Consider the following 15678-nt stretch of genomic DNA (forward strand, 5'->3'; position numbering starts at 1 on the left):
CAATGGTCTAACTCGTTTGCTTGACTTTAAACGCAAACACTTACTAGCAACCGCGGCTTGGCATCAGAGCACCAATTTCAAACGTTCCGTCTGTCTATCAACCAGAGGATGTCTTTTGCCTCTTTCAGCTCAGCTGGGGAGTAATCGTTCAGGTATGTTTCAACTGCTTGCGACTTCCACCACCCCTGTTCCATGATTCTTTCCTTTTCCCATCCTAGGTTCCAGCGCAGTGACGCCCTGCCTACCCGGAACAAATGTCCCAACCATCCTCCTACTTGCACTCCTCCTGCGCCCCAAAGTGTTTCCAATTTGCTTACAAAACGACGTCTAGAGAGAGGGACCTGTGTTTTTCCTCTTTCAAAACCAAACAGTGGTTTGTCTGGTTTGTGGGATGGGTTTTGTTCGATCAGTCTTTCTAGGGCTGCAACCGGGTCTAGGATTGATGGTTGTGATGTGATCCAAATGATTTGGACGTCTCCTGGTTTTGCTGTTTTGGCCCTCCACAGGGTGAGTATTGCAATTTTCTTATTTCCTGAGCCTTCAAAATTGAGATTGCCAAAAGTTAACACTCCCTCACTCATGGACTGCCTCGTAATTTCTCCTAGGCGCATCATGCCCCAGAAAGCTACCAACACCGCCGATGCTATGGCTTCTTGCATGTCTGACCTGCCTGCGTAATTGCATACACTACACCAAATGACATCTTTTCCTAGGGGTATAGAAAAGTGGTGTGTATAGAGAAAACTATGGGTAGAGTACTTTTCTATACCCATAAAGATCAAATCATCCATTTCCATACAAACCATTCTGTTCTATACCCAAAGATAACAACTTACTATACCCATGTAAAATACATTTGAATCTATAACCAAACTGCTTCTCAAGCCTCATCCAACAGGCAAGCATGATCAACCAGTGACAATTCATGTAAATGGCACCTGTCAACCTGTGCAAGATTGTACAACATGTTCACATACACTGCTGAGAATTCATAAGAATATCTTCTATGAGCATAAATCAGATGTCAAAAAAATGGGAACTCGAGATCCTGTGCACTGTGGCAAACTTCACTTAGTCCCTAGCCTTGGGCCTTTGGCAAGGGAATTAGTTAATTTGGGCACTGTGGTGGCTTCTTTTGGGTCTGAATACATGAAGCTGAACTGGCTCAAATGAAGACACTCAATTGCACGACTCAAAGTTTTTACATGGGTATGGTTGCTAGTGCCGAGAAGCATCAAATCTTGGACCAGATATTTTTCAAAAACTACACTTCCAGACAAGATTTAGTTATGTTGTAGAAACCAACTAAAACAAGAAGTTCAAATATTGAATTTACAATGGCATATCTGGATTGCCATCAATGTCAGGAGTCCAACAGTATCTTTGGCTCACAAATTCAGTGAGTTTTCTTGCTTGGCCTCAAGTTGGCAGAGTAATACCCGCTGGTCTGACCTCTGACACTTCTTGGCACTACCAACCATACATCAAAATAAATGTTTTATGGGTATAGAAAATTACCCTACCCATAGGTTTCTATGCACATATTACTTTTCTATACCCTTGGGAATAGATGTCATTTGAAGTATTGATAGTTAGATTAATCAGGTGTGTAGGTTGCTTTTTGTCTGAATGTTAACCTTCTTTGACTAGGCAGGGTTCATGATATTTACTGGGTATCTGAAACCTTAAACTTGTGGCAATTTTTGATAATGGAATAAATGCTTATGATTCTTATTCACTTTGTCAACATGCTACAAGGTTTTTTATTTGACTTGTGAACTTGTGAGACTTGAGTAATAGAGATGTGCTATATGTTTTTATCATATATATATATATTGTTGGAATAGTATGTGAGGGTGTTTGTCATTGTGTAAAGGTTTTGCTCCACAAACACTTTGCGCCATAGGCTCAAACCCCCAACCAATTTCATCAGCTTGCTGTTTTAGGCTGATGAAACAATAAATCTTCTATGTAAATTTCATCAGCTTGTGGTTTTAGGCTGATAAAACAATAAATCCTCTATTTAAATTTCATCAGCTTGTGGTTTTAGGCTGATGAATCAATGGACCTTCTATGTAAATTACATCAGCTTGCCGTTTCCCGCTGATGAAACAATAAGTCTTCTATCACAGCCCCCAGCTACTAGGCTCTGGCAGGCCAGAGATTACCACGGCTTCATGAAAGATTCATGAAAGATTCAGGAAGATTTCAAAATGACTTCAACGTAATATCATGTGGGGCCATTTGCCTGTCAGACCACCAAAATTCTGATGTCATCATATGACATCATAAATCTGTACACACCTGCTCCTGTATTGACAGATCAAGAATATATTGTCTATTAAACTTTATCATGTAAATTGACTGAGTTATTGAGGTTTGAAAAAAAATCACGGATAAAAAACACTATTTTTGTACTATACATAAGACTTGGATCTTGGATATCTTAAATCTTTATCAATATACATATAAAATAAATTTTATATTCCACTGTAAAATACACTTTTCTACATTTTTGATTTTTGCAGCCTTTGTCCAAAAGGCATATTTCTATATGTAATTGTGAATTCTACATGAGCAGTCCAATATTTCCTTGATTCTTTGATTGTAGGAAGGATAAGAATACATTGATGGCAGAAACTTTTGGAAATCATTATTTACATTCATCTTGGTCTATTTGAGCCTAATTTGTGCCCTGCATTTCATCACAATTTGCCTCAAGGTCAAAGAACTTCAGAAAATCCAACTTCTGTATATAATACACAATTACATATAAAAATACTGCCCATAGACAAAGGCTGTAGGGAACAGAAATGTGGAGAAACGTAGTGCAGAAAATATTATCAAATTTAATGTATATGTATATTGACAAAGATTGAAGATATCCCAGATCCAAGTCTTATGTATAGTACAAAAATAGTGTTTTTTATCCGTGATTTTTTTTCAAACCTCAATAACTCAGTCAATTTACATGATAAAGTTTAATAGACTATATATTCTTGCTCTGTGAATACAGGAGCAGGTGTGTACAGATTTATGATTTCACTAGAGAACATGCGGGCATGCGCGCACCTGGGGAATTTTGAAAACAAGTTAAGTAACCTACAATTGACGGAGATATCAACCACAATGTTCAATAAGGGTACTCAAAGTACTATGTGGCGCCACATATCTGGTGTCACATACTTTTCAAATTTCATTTTTGACACGGAAATTACCATAACAAGTTGAAGAAAAGGACATATTGAATTATATTTGGCAAATTGTAATGGCAGCGTAGGTCATTTTGCCTGTCAAAAACAAAATTTGAAAGTATGTGGTGCCACATATGTAGCACCACATACTTGCTTTGAGTACCCTTAATCTTTTTTTCTGCTCAATAAGGGGTTTCAAGTTCAAAATTTTATGTGATTTTACGTTTTAAAAACTTGGACAAAGTCATAAATTTTACATAAAATATTTTTAAAACGGACAACCTTTTTATGTCTCCCGTTTTAAAATTAGCGTAAATTTACGCTTATAAAAAGTATCCAGTCAACCTTTTGACCTTTTCAATGATGGTATTGCCCACTTCATCAAACATGAGATTGGTCAAGAAGGCCATCTTGTCATTGTCTTTGAAGGGAATGTCGCCAAAGCTTGGAACAATTGGTTCACCGCTTTGATTCTTTTTACGACAATAATCATCCAACACGCTGACTTTTTACAAACGGTCAAGTTTAAACTTTTACGCTGTTGTATAAAACTTGACCGATTTTTAAAAAAACTGTATAAAAAATTGTAACTTGTAACCCCTTAATGTTAAATTTAAGTCCTAACTCTAACACTACCACTGCCCACATCAGTGCAATAGCTATTATACGCAAATGCATGTCTGGCTAATAGCGCTACAACATGAGAACCGCTACACAAATTACAATTTGTCGGTGAAGTCGAAACAAGAGAGCAATAATGTAAATGTATTTGAATCACTGTATCGCCTTGAAAAGTTCAATCTTGATTAGTTTGGGCTAATGATGAGCTTGAAGTCTCCTGGCAAATCAATCTTAATTGCAAACTTGTACTTGGTTTGTGTTTGTCGGTTCTCAATAGTTCCACGCCTAACCTGAGGATAAGTATGATCCTTTGTTTCTGGCAAAGACATGATCAGTTTTGATTCAAGAAAGTGCAATTATAAAGACAAACCTTGTATAAAGTTGTCTACCAATTTAGCCAATACAAAGTCATTGATCACGTACTCACAAAGAGGTTGCATTGCCCACTTTATCAATCGATCTTCGATGATGTAGTTTTTTTGCTGCATTTTCGATTTTGTGTAAAGATCCTGCAGTTGGCTTTTATTGGTTTTGCCAGATATTCAAAATTTTGAGTAGTGTTGTGATCGAGGTTATACAATTTTGCGGTAGTTGAAGGCGGGTGAATCTGGTGCAAGCGGAAGAAGATGTTCAATTCAACCTGAGACAGGAAAGAGCGCAATTATTTAATTATATGAATGATGCACCTACTCGTGTGATGCAGTTACACACCTAATTATTTACTATCCATTATTGCTGTTTTTGTCTTCCATTGTTCTCCATTCGAGTCAAACAAAGATTATTTTCCCATAAGAATTTAGAAGCCTAAATTATACACCGCTTATTGTACCCAAATGGCCAATGCAACCAATAAATCCACATTTCCTGAATGATAATGAAACAAATTTCCAGTCAGTTCAATTGAAGACCAAAGAGTTTGAATCAAGGCTGTTACTTCTTTTTTGTGTAAAACTGTGATGAAGCTTGCTCTTCAAGGCAAATGAAGTGAGAAGGAGTAACAAGTATGAAGGTTTTTGGTTCAACATCCGTGGGGGTTTGCCGCGCCCGGAAACAATCTTTCTTCCAATCTTAACATAAGACTTTTTGGTGCACTTTACTATCCAAAACCGGTGATATATATTTTATATTGTTCACGTACACCCACCTTGGTCTTTGTGCTTTTACCACAATCAACAAATTTTCTTTGATCAAAGGAAACAAATTATTGTTTCCGCAATTCCTGTGCTCACACTATCACATGCAATAGACAATAAGCTTTCAACGTGGTCAAATTCTATATTTATAGTGATTGTTCCTGCAAAAGAGCCTTTTGATCCAACGATTTTCATACTTGCGGTCCAGATTGACTTGTACTTCCTCATTCAATAATATCTTACCAGAATCAACAAAGAAACTTTGATAAACTCAAATGCATTAAGACCACAAAAGCCTTGAACCCTTTCTAGGTCAAATAATTTTTATGACATAAATAAAAGAACACAGTTTATGACCATGACTTTGGTCAAAAGTTGTCCATTCCATATTCGAACAATTTTTAGTCCCTCATTTGACTTCCCATTAAACTCAAAGATATAAGAAGGACATTATTTTTCCCTAGCTAATGAACTATTGAACTCTACTTCACACATCAATATTCATACTTGCCACCATCACAAGGACCGCCAGATCCCCCCTCGACGTCGAGGGGGGTTGACATCCTTGCAAATGTTTTGCAAATGTGTCCAATCCTACCCGCCTTTGTGTGTCCTAGCCTTAGGCAGCGCTTAGGAAAAAATTCCATGATCAGAGGCCTGACCATCTTTGAGCTCTCAGCTCGGGCTGAACTCCTCATTCAACAATTCCGCTCAGAGAACTGGATGAGCCTATCTGGAAAACTGAACTTTGACATTTCATGCGGGAAGATGTCAACATACCTCCAAGAACCCATATGTAGTATGTATCATATGCAAGACATCTTGTCTATCATCCTTACAGTGTTCTACTTGATCTCACGATAATTCCAACAGCTACAAAGCTTTGGCTTTGAGGGATACGTCATCAATTTAATCGTTGGACCAGATCCACCTTTAGCGTACTTGTGTTCTCAGGCAGCTCTCCATCAGATTGTGAGTTGGAAATGGATCATGTCGGTATCCTGCGGGGCGGCTGACTTCTGGTGTTCCTATCAAACAGCCAATCACGCTTGCTCCGCGATCTTCCTTGAATGTATCTTGCCTTGAGGATCACAGCTGTCCGTTCAAATCATGGATTGTTGGAGACACCCGATTCAATGTTTCGTTTTCAAATTACGGGAATCAAGAGCAGAGCATTGGTTCGAGTTCCTTTCATAAACCCAAAGTGCTCACCATAGGGACTCGTAAGCTTGTTTCACTTGTTATTGTACCGCTGCCTCCTTATCGATTGCTTTTTTGGGACATATAAGTCGATCACGCTGCTATCGCCAAGGGGGAGAAAGACCTCAGCACTCTTCAGGAGAGAGACGACAAGATGAAGGGAATAATCGCGGAATATATTGAGACGGATAAGTGTCTCAGGGCAAAACACGCTGAGTTAATGACAAAAAAGGTTACTAGATTCCAGTGTCTTGAGGACGTCACCTCGCTGACCCTTGTCTCTGTTTGGAATGATTCTATATTACGATCATATTCAGAAAAGTCAAGAGGCGACTGAAGAGAAGCACCAGTGCTATCAATCAGACCCTATGCTATCAGAATTATTGTACCAACAACGGCTTCACCTCTTAATCATTCTCTTTTTCCCCATCGTCTCTTTATAACACTTTATGTTTTGATTTGCATCAGAGACACATCGATTCAAAATAAGCTTCATAATTCATATTCTTCTGTTCAAATAAACACAATACTGATGTTAAAAAAGAAAATCACAAGTTGTACGATCAAAATGATATTAATGGCATTACCCAGCTTTTGTCACAAGTGACGCTTTGATAACGCTAGCCTTAAATCGCGACAGCTTATTATGAACCTAATGATCAACCTAAATCTAAGATAATGTTAAGAGACCGTTAACAAGTTTTGGATCTTTGATTGCTGAAAGAGCTGGATGGAAAGATGTTTCGCAAGTTTTAAGAGTCTCAAGTAAACAGAAAGAACGGAAAGGTTTTCTACGTGCTAAGCCTGTCTCAAAGCATCAATTCAAGTCTCAACATCAAAGGACAGATACTAACACACTTTCTATGTAAACTACAAAGAGTAAGGTAATGCAGCCAGAGTCAATCAAAAATGATACATCTAACATTGTATACCTGACCCAATAAACAGTCTCAGTCTTTTCAATCCTAGATACCTCAACTCTAGCCCTTGACACATTAAAATATACAGTCCTGTAACACATCTATTTAAGTGCTTCATAAATCTTCAATAAAATTGATTCTGAGGTCGAGGTGGCTGGTACAATAGATCAACTGTTTTTGAATATTCTCTTCAATCTCTTTTGAATGTTCTTCTACTGATAATTCAATTGATCCTACATTCTCTTTTGCACAATATACATAATGTTGCCATAATTTGTTTTGTCTTTGAATAAGTAAATTTGTTGTAGCTAAATGATCTTTGGCTAATTTCTTTCTCGCTTCAAGTGCTCTTTTTCCTCGTTCTACAAGGATCTCTCTTTCTAACTTGTGAGCTCGTCATGAACGTAAAGACTCAAGCTCAGTAACGACAATACTGATCGGTTCTTGAAATCGATTAGTACCAATGATATCTTCTAGGTATTTTAATAAACCTTCTTCATGCTCTGTGACTGCCTTTGGTTTCATTTGTGCAATGGATTCCACTTCACCTTGTAGTATCAAGAAATGTTTGTGGTCGAGGTCGATTCCCTTGTCTTTCAACATAGTCGTTACCTCGGTGAAATTTGAAAGTCCACTGTGTTTTAGATTGGAACTCACAAATCAGTCAAGTATAAGTTATCATCTTAAAGCTTGTGTACTGACTTTATTGTATATTTTGAGTGATTAGACCGTGTTGCAGTACAAGCCACAACCAATGCAGAGTTTGGAACAACAGTATAGTCATCTGCTCCTTCTTATTGCAACAAAGTGTTTAAAAAAACGGGCGCATCATCAATTAAAACTTCTTTCTACACCACTAGTTGATTACACTTTCAAGCCTACCCGATCAATAATATTTCAAAACCAAACTTCAACTGAACATGATTCAAATCCGCCACTCGGAGAGGCCAAACAATTATGAATCAGTTCTGAAACTAAGGATCGAAATGAATAGATTCCGATGAGTGGAATTCAATGACCATCTTGATCTGTTGATAGATTCATATGCAGGTGTAGATTGCACTCAACGTTTTCCTTGTCTCATCTTATTAGCTTTGAATCCAAAGACAAAGCATAACACGTTGATAGTCTTAGATTTACCGGATCCGTTGAGTCCAACAATAGCAGAAAAAGCCTAAACACAAGGTAAAATCCACACTAGTGAGTCAGATTATCCCAATTCCTGATCAAATATAAATCACAAATTCACAAACTTTATGAAATGGTCCAATGACTTGTCTCCCAGCATAACTTTTGAAGATTTTAATACAATTTGATGAATCACCAATCTTGGTTCACCTACACGTGTAATTGTATCCAAACTCATCTTCATTGGTGGTAAAGGTGGTGGTCTAGCTATCGGAGGAGGTGGTGGTGGTGTTGCAGCACGCATCTGTAGATGGATCATTACTAACTGGGTCAGGGTCATCAGAGTTTTCTAAATTACGGGCTTTCTTGGATGAAGGTTCTTCTAGAACCTCGGCCTCGTCATTTTCGCCAGTCTCATCATTTTTACTTCGATTTTTTACTTCTTGAACTTGATCTTTCGAATTTTGATTTAGTATCAACCGGGTTTGAATCCGCTTTGTCTTTCAAAACCGCATGTAATAGAACCTCGAGTGAATGAGAAAAGTAAACGAGTGATGAATAGTAAGTCGCAAAACAAATTGCTTCGGGCATTTCAGTGCGAGTTGAATGGAATCAAAAGATGTGATGCATGAAAAGATGACTAGCTTTTGATCACAGGATGCACTAAGAGAGTCGGTGGGATTTGTTCAACTTACGTTTGCAGTAATTCAAAACATTGCAAAGTCGAATGATTTGCGAGTTGTCTTCGGTCCTTGATGCATTCAACGAACCCAAATCTTTTTATCATCCCATCCCCCAAGCAAATTGGCGAATGTGTTTTTATTTGGATCCGACTGTCGTCCTGCCCAATGAGATTTGATGTGATCCACCAAGATCTGGAAGTCGTACTTGACTTCATCTGCTTCCAACTTCCCAGGTCTCAAAAGCACCACTTTACCATTGATTAAATATGTGATGGTAGCGTGATTCAGATTGTTAGATGGATCACCGAACCGTATTTAAGATGTATCAAATGAGGAGAAACAGGGAATTTTTTTCGCGGTTCATCAGGATTTGGTACAATTAGATAATGGATGTGTATGAATTGGGTGACATTAAAGGTGTGACACAAGTGTTATGTGTGTGTCATATTGTGAGATGTCTGGGTCTCAGCATCTGAGACTCAGTCTTGACTCTTGGGCCTCTCAATATCCTTATGTTCCCTAAAGTTTAGAGGATTGGCTGAACGTGCAGGGCTGTTCATTGGGACTTATTGTGCTAAGGTGGTGAAACCATGCATATCTGAGCTGCTCAGATGGAAATCAATTGCGATGCAGGCTGGAGACAACTGCAAGACTCTGACCCCCCTGGATGTCAAGGGGGGATCTGGCGGTCCTTGTGCATCATGCTTATCATTAAACAACTGTGCCAAATTGGAATTGACATTGATATTATAGATTTCTTGAACCTCATCTATTGGCACTTTAACACCCGTAAGTTATTAGCATGGCCGTGGTTTCCACCTCTCAAACTAAACTTTGATGCTTCCACTCTCAATAGCTATCCAACCAAGTACTACAATGATATTGCCCAACGGTGCCTGCATGGTAGTCCATTTGTGGAAAAGCTACGCCTTTCGAATTCACAATTTTGGCTCTGCTGAAGCATGTTGTGAAATTTTTTGACTTAAATATTCCTCCGAGCTACTCCAAAGCAAAAGTTCGTGGAATTGAATATGGCCATGGTAATCTTCTATATAACTGACCTTTTCATTTTTCGTGCTTTGTTCAATATGGTTGTGAATATCAATGTTGCGGTCTACCCCACGTCTACATGTCGGCCTGCCGTACCAAAGGTCACGTCATTATACCCAGGGTCTTGCTAGATGAAATATCATTGCCACTCGAGTTGTAACAGGCTTTATCAAGTTCCATTCAAATTGTTGAGATGTGGTCGCTCTTTGATTCTTTAAACTTATTTGCATAAATGTGATTTTTAAGTGTTGTACTCATCTTTCATTGTATCAATACCTTATTTCCGCACACTTACAAAATTAGTTAACCACTTGGTTCGTATCCTGAAGTAATGATTAGTAGGAATCATATATTCTGCGTAGCAAACTCTTCTAATATACGCTGTGGAGAGCAACTTGCTTCTCTTTTTGTTTCGGTTCTTTTTTTTTTTATTCTCACGTATGGGCAGTTTTTTCTCAATCCTCTCACTTTTCATATTAGTTCAGCAAGCTCTTTTGGGTCTGATTACGCATCTTCAAAGAAGTACATCAACTAAACATTCAAGTTACAACAATTAGAAATAAAGAATCATATAAAAAAAAAAGGAAACAAAATCGAATCAAGAAGAAAGATCAAAAGAAGAAAGAGATTACAAAACAAGAGTTGGAAATTGATGAAAGGGTTCAAATCGAGAATGCATCAAGATAAATTCAAATTAATCAAATGAAATAAAAATTAAATTAACAAGCTTCAAACCCGGATCGATCAGTTTCCTAGGAAATCACTCAATCTAGACAAATAGATCAAAGAAATCAAAATTAAATAAATCGAATTGTAAATTAAGTTAACAAGCTCAAAATCGAATCGATCGGGTTCCTAAGAAAGCATTCGATCTAGAAAAGAAATTGAAAAGAAATTTAATGAAATCAAATTTTAAATTAATTGGCAAGTCTAGGAATCAAATTGATCGGATTCCTAGGAAAGCCGCTGTGTCTAGAAAGAGAATTAAAAAAAAGAAACAAATTTTAAATAAACAAATTGAATTATTAGTAATAATACAAGTCTCGGAATCAAATCGGCTGGGTTACTAGAGGTTCTATCGATCTAGAAAGTAAGAAGTGAAAATATTAAAAGAAGAAAGTAAAAGAAGAAAGAAGTCAAATTAGTAATTAGGATTAGGTAAAACAGTAAAAAAGATGGGGGACAGAAAAAGAAGAGGAAAAAAAAAGGACGTACAAGTAAATTAAAGATCGAGTTGATGGATTTGAAACAGAGTAGGAGAGAGTGATGTAAGGGTTTTGATTTGAATAAAGTAGAAGAGGTGGCTGTGGAGGAATCGAGTATAAAGAGGAGAGTTGAAGGAGGTTGAAAGTCCGTTCGTGCATCGAGAGTTGTGTTAGTTTCTTTATTGAGTTAGTGCTTTATTAAAGGTGTTATTGAGTTAGAGTCTCTAATACCTTATAAGGGTATTAGATTTAATTTTTTTATAACAGTCAAGAATCCGTCGTGTGAAATTTGAGTGTGTGAAAGTCCTACCAGTGAAAGTGCTACAGTAGTTTTCTTCTGTTTTCATCAATTTTCAAGATATTAAACTAATTTTTTGGTAGTAAAATTAGTCGTTAAATTTATTTTAATTCATCGCCGTTGGGAGAAGTTCAGATAACTTCTACTCCAGCATTAATATTAATATATTTCTATTTTTTTAATATAATTTTTTTTTCAAATCTCTATAAACATCTCAGTTGTGTATTTCGAAAGCAATTTTGACTGTGAAGCATAATTACATATTTGTGTAGTGTTGTGTTAGACTTTCTATAACCCTAGCTTAAACACTTTTTAGTGTTTAAGGGCCTTGGTGACCACTTAGTACAGTCGTTAGACTTGTCTGAGCTGTTTTGGACCAGGTTCGGTACTGATTTTATCAGTAGAAAGGATAAAATAACATTATTACAGGTGTTGATTGTGTGTAGCAGGAAAGATTTGTTTAGAATTGTGCTCCTCTGCTTGAACTTTTGAGATTTCTAAAAGGTTGAGGGCAGCTTAACTGCATCTGTTGTACTTCCCTTCTCTCCGGCTCAGCCTACGCTACACTGCGTAGAAGTTCTACATCTGGTGACTCCACTGGGGCCATTCGAAACAACCTTTTTGGCTTCGCAGGTGCTTTTCCTTCAAAGTTTATTTCTTTCAAAGATCTCAAGATTTCAGTCAACCTTAATTATTCAAAACTTTAATTATTCAAATCTCAAGACTATCAAAGTTACTTTCATACAAGCTACTTAGTCTTACGCCTCAAATTCTTAAACTCATTGCAACAAATTACATCTCAACTTTACATCTCCGAATTTCATAAAACTCTTAATTCTCATCATGTCATCTCAAATTCAAACTAGTCAAGGGACAGTCTCAAAGCCTTTGGAATTTACTGGAAGTAATAGTGGTAGTAGTGGAGGTCAAGAAGGATCAAAAAGGGGAGAGAAGATGTTATATAGGGATAAGGAGGAAAGTGGGGAAGATACAGATGATGATGGTACGGCAAAGGGTGTAAAATTAATTGTAGAAGAGAAAGTGTCAATGGACGAGGTAGAAGGAATGGTTAAAGAGGGGGGAATTACAATTCAAGAAGCAGAGGATTATTTGAAGGAAGCTCGACTTGAAGCAGAGAATATGGAAAGGGTATTGAAGATGTTGAAAGATGCAAAGTTAAAAGAGGCTAAGCAGGAAGAAAAGAAGGAAAAGAAGATCAAGAGTAAAACTAAAGGAAAAGGAAAAGGCAGAAAATATTACAGTGATAGTAGTAGTAGCAGTAGTAGCAAAGATAGCTCAAGTTCAGAGGATGAAAGTGAAGTAGAAATCAAGATGAAGAAGAGTAAAAAGAGTAAGAAGAAAGTTGTGAAGATTGAACCTCAAGATTTAGCATTACGGTTTGGTCGAGGCAATGATGTTCAAAAATTTCTTAGGGACTTTGAGGTTGCTGCGGATGTAGATGGAGCTAGTGGTACGGACATGGCAAAACAAGTTTGTGCATTTGTGGATGGAAAGGACTTAAAGGAGGAAATCAAGAAGCTTAAAGGTTGGGGAGAAGGAGAGTGGGATTGGAAGTTATTAAAAATGGGAATGAAGGACCGGTATGCATCAATTTGAGAAGCGCCTAAGTACATGGTGGAAGACTTGAAGGAGTTAGCTTTGGATTGTGAAAGTAATGGCGGTATTGATTCAAAATTAGAATTTGAAGGTTTCAGACACAAGTTTGATAGTATACTAGGTTATCTCAAAAAATATGATTACATTGACTCTGAGGATGAGATATGTAATTATTATTATAGAGCATTTTCAGATGGTATGCAGAAGAAAATCAAGGAGAAGCTCAAGAGGGATGGAGATTTAAGAAAGACGAAGGATGGAAGGCACCGGTTGCCTGGGTGGAAGATACTTAAGAAGACTATACATACGGTAGTTCAAGAAGAGGTGGAATTAGTCTTTGAAGAATTAAGAGGAAAGAAGGATGTAGAAATTAAGAAAGACGAAGAACTTGAGGAAAAAGTAGTACAGAAGGATAAAGAGAGAAGAGGATTGAAAATGGAAGGTTTAAATAAGAAGATTGGAGGAAAGTCGGCAGATGAAGCAACAATTAATGAATTAGTTAAGCAATTTGCGGCATGGAGTGCGCAGGGAATAAGTAGACCTTTGGCTATGAATACCAATAGACAAGTCCATGGAGGTTTCCAGAACAACTCATACTCTGGACAACAAAACAATTACAGGCCACCTGCTCAAAACAGAGGAGGACCAGTACCACCATTCAATTCAGCTACTTATTTTAGAAACAATCAACAAGGTCAGCAACAAGGTCAGAATGGGGTTGGACAGAATTTCAACAATGGACCAGGTTTCAACAACAATAACAATGGTGGACAATATAGAAATTTCAGTACAAATAGAGGAAGAGGCGGTTTTAGTGCAAATAGAAGAGGATATGGTGGAAATCAAGGTGGAAGAGGAGGATACAATTCCAATTCTCAATGGAATACTTCAGCTGGCCAGTATCAAGGCAACAATGGAAACCAGCAACCAGCCAACGAACCATTTGGGCCAACTCCCAACAATGGGCCTCCTAGAGGAGAATTTCAACAGTCAACTTTTCGAGACGGTCCTTTGATGTGTTACTATTGTGCAAGAGAAGGTCATGGTCATAATAGATGTCCGGATAAACAAAGGGATATAAATGATGGATTTGTTACTGAACATAATAACACTTACATATTATCAAATGGTGCAGTAATTAGGTGGGACAGTAGTAGACCCATTAGAACAGTAGTTGCAGATTATTCTTTACAAGTAGAGCAAGCAAAGATTGCAGCAAAGAATGGAGCAAATCAACATACTCCTCCGGCAGGAAAAGTTAAAGAAGCGGTAGTACCTGAAAAGACTGTAGTTACTGGTATATTAACTAAAGATGAAACTGGTGGATCTCAAATTAAGGAACTTAGAGCTAACTGTGGAGTATTAGAAGATTGGAAGGTTCCAGGAATTACAAGCAAAGGACTCAAGGCTGCAATGGCAGGAGCTGGTACAAAGATTTATGATGTTGAAGTTAAACGAGGAAGAGGAAGAGCTGAACCAGTCGAAGCACCCAAGAAAAAGAAGGTTTCAATAAGGAAAGAAGATGAACGTCAAGAAGATGATACCATGGAATTAGCAGAAGATGAAGATAGCAGCGATGACATACCTTTAGCAAAATTAGACAGAAGAAAGAAACCAACGGTAGTAGCACCTAAAATTGAAAAGAAGGATATAATTAAGGGCAGGTTTGAAAGACCAGTAGAGAAAAGTTATGAGGGTGTTATGGATAATGTAGTAGCTAAAATAATGAAGACTAAGATAGAGGCAGAAGTTGGGGAATTATGTGCTATCTCACCAGCGTTGGCGGAACATGTCAAGAAGCAAGTTTCAAAACGGCGGGTTGTTATTCCTAGAATTATCAAACCTTTAAGAGCAGCAGCAGGAGGATTAGAAGAAGATGATTCAGCTTCAGATTCGGGAAGTGAGGCAGAGGATATTTTATATTCATGTCCTTTGGGTTATTTAGACATTATGTTAGGGGAAAAGAAGAAGAGGGTCAAGGCTTTGGTGGATTCAGGTTCTCAGATCAGTGGCAGAAGAATTAGGCTTAACAGGAGTATTATCCATTAAGTCTGGTGTTAGAGGTATAGGTGGTCAAAGAACGGAGTTAGTAGGAATTGGAGAAGCAATAGAGGTGGTGGTAGGAACTAGAGTACAAGGCGTAGCTCATTTTTGGGTAGCTAAGGAAAGTAAATGTCCGATCTTATTAGGACGGCCTTTTCTTATGGACTTCAGAGCAGGAATTGAATTTGGAAAGGCTATTGGGGAAAGGTTAACTTTACGGGATGAGCGAGGAATTTGGACAAGGTTTACTATATGTCAGCCAGATGAAGGGGATTGGGAAAGGGAGCTAGACTTGGGGGAGAAGAGGACAACTTTGGTGGAAACTAACTTAGCTTCATTACATCAAGAGGTACAAGACGAGAATGCTGAAATAATTCCAAGTTATGTGGAAGAGGTTTCAGGTGAAGGAAAGTCTTTTTTGTAGATAATGTTGGTGGAGCAATGGATGTTCAGTATATATCAATTCCAAGTAACCTTGGACATCCATCACCAACTAAGGAGGAAACGGGGACTTGGTCGTGTACAAATAATTTCAACTCTTTCTCTCAAATTCAGTCTCAATCTCAATCTCAAGTTTATTATATTT

The sequence above is a fragment of the Melampsora larici-populina genome (assembly GCF_000204055.1).
Source record: "Melampsora larici-populina 98AG31 unplaced genomic scaffold MELLAscaffold_26, whole genome shotgun sequence".
NCBI classification, from domain to species: Eukaryota; Fungi; Basidiomycota; class Pucciniomycetes; order Pucciniales; family Melampsoraceae; genus Melampsora; species Melampsora laricis-populina.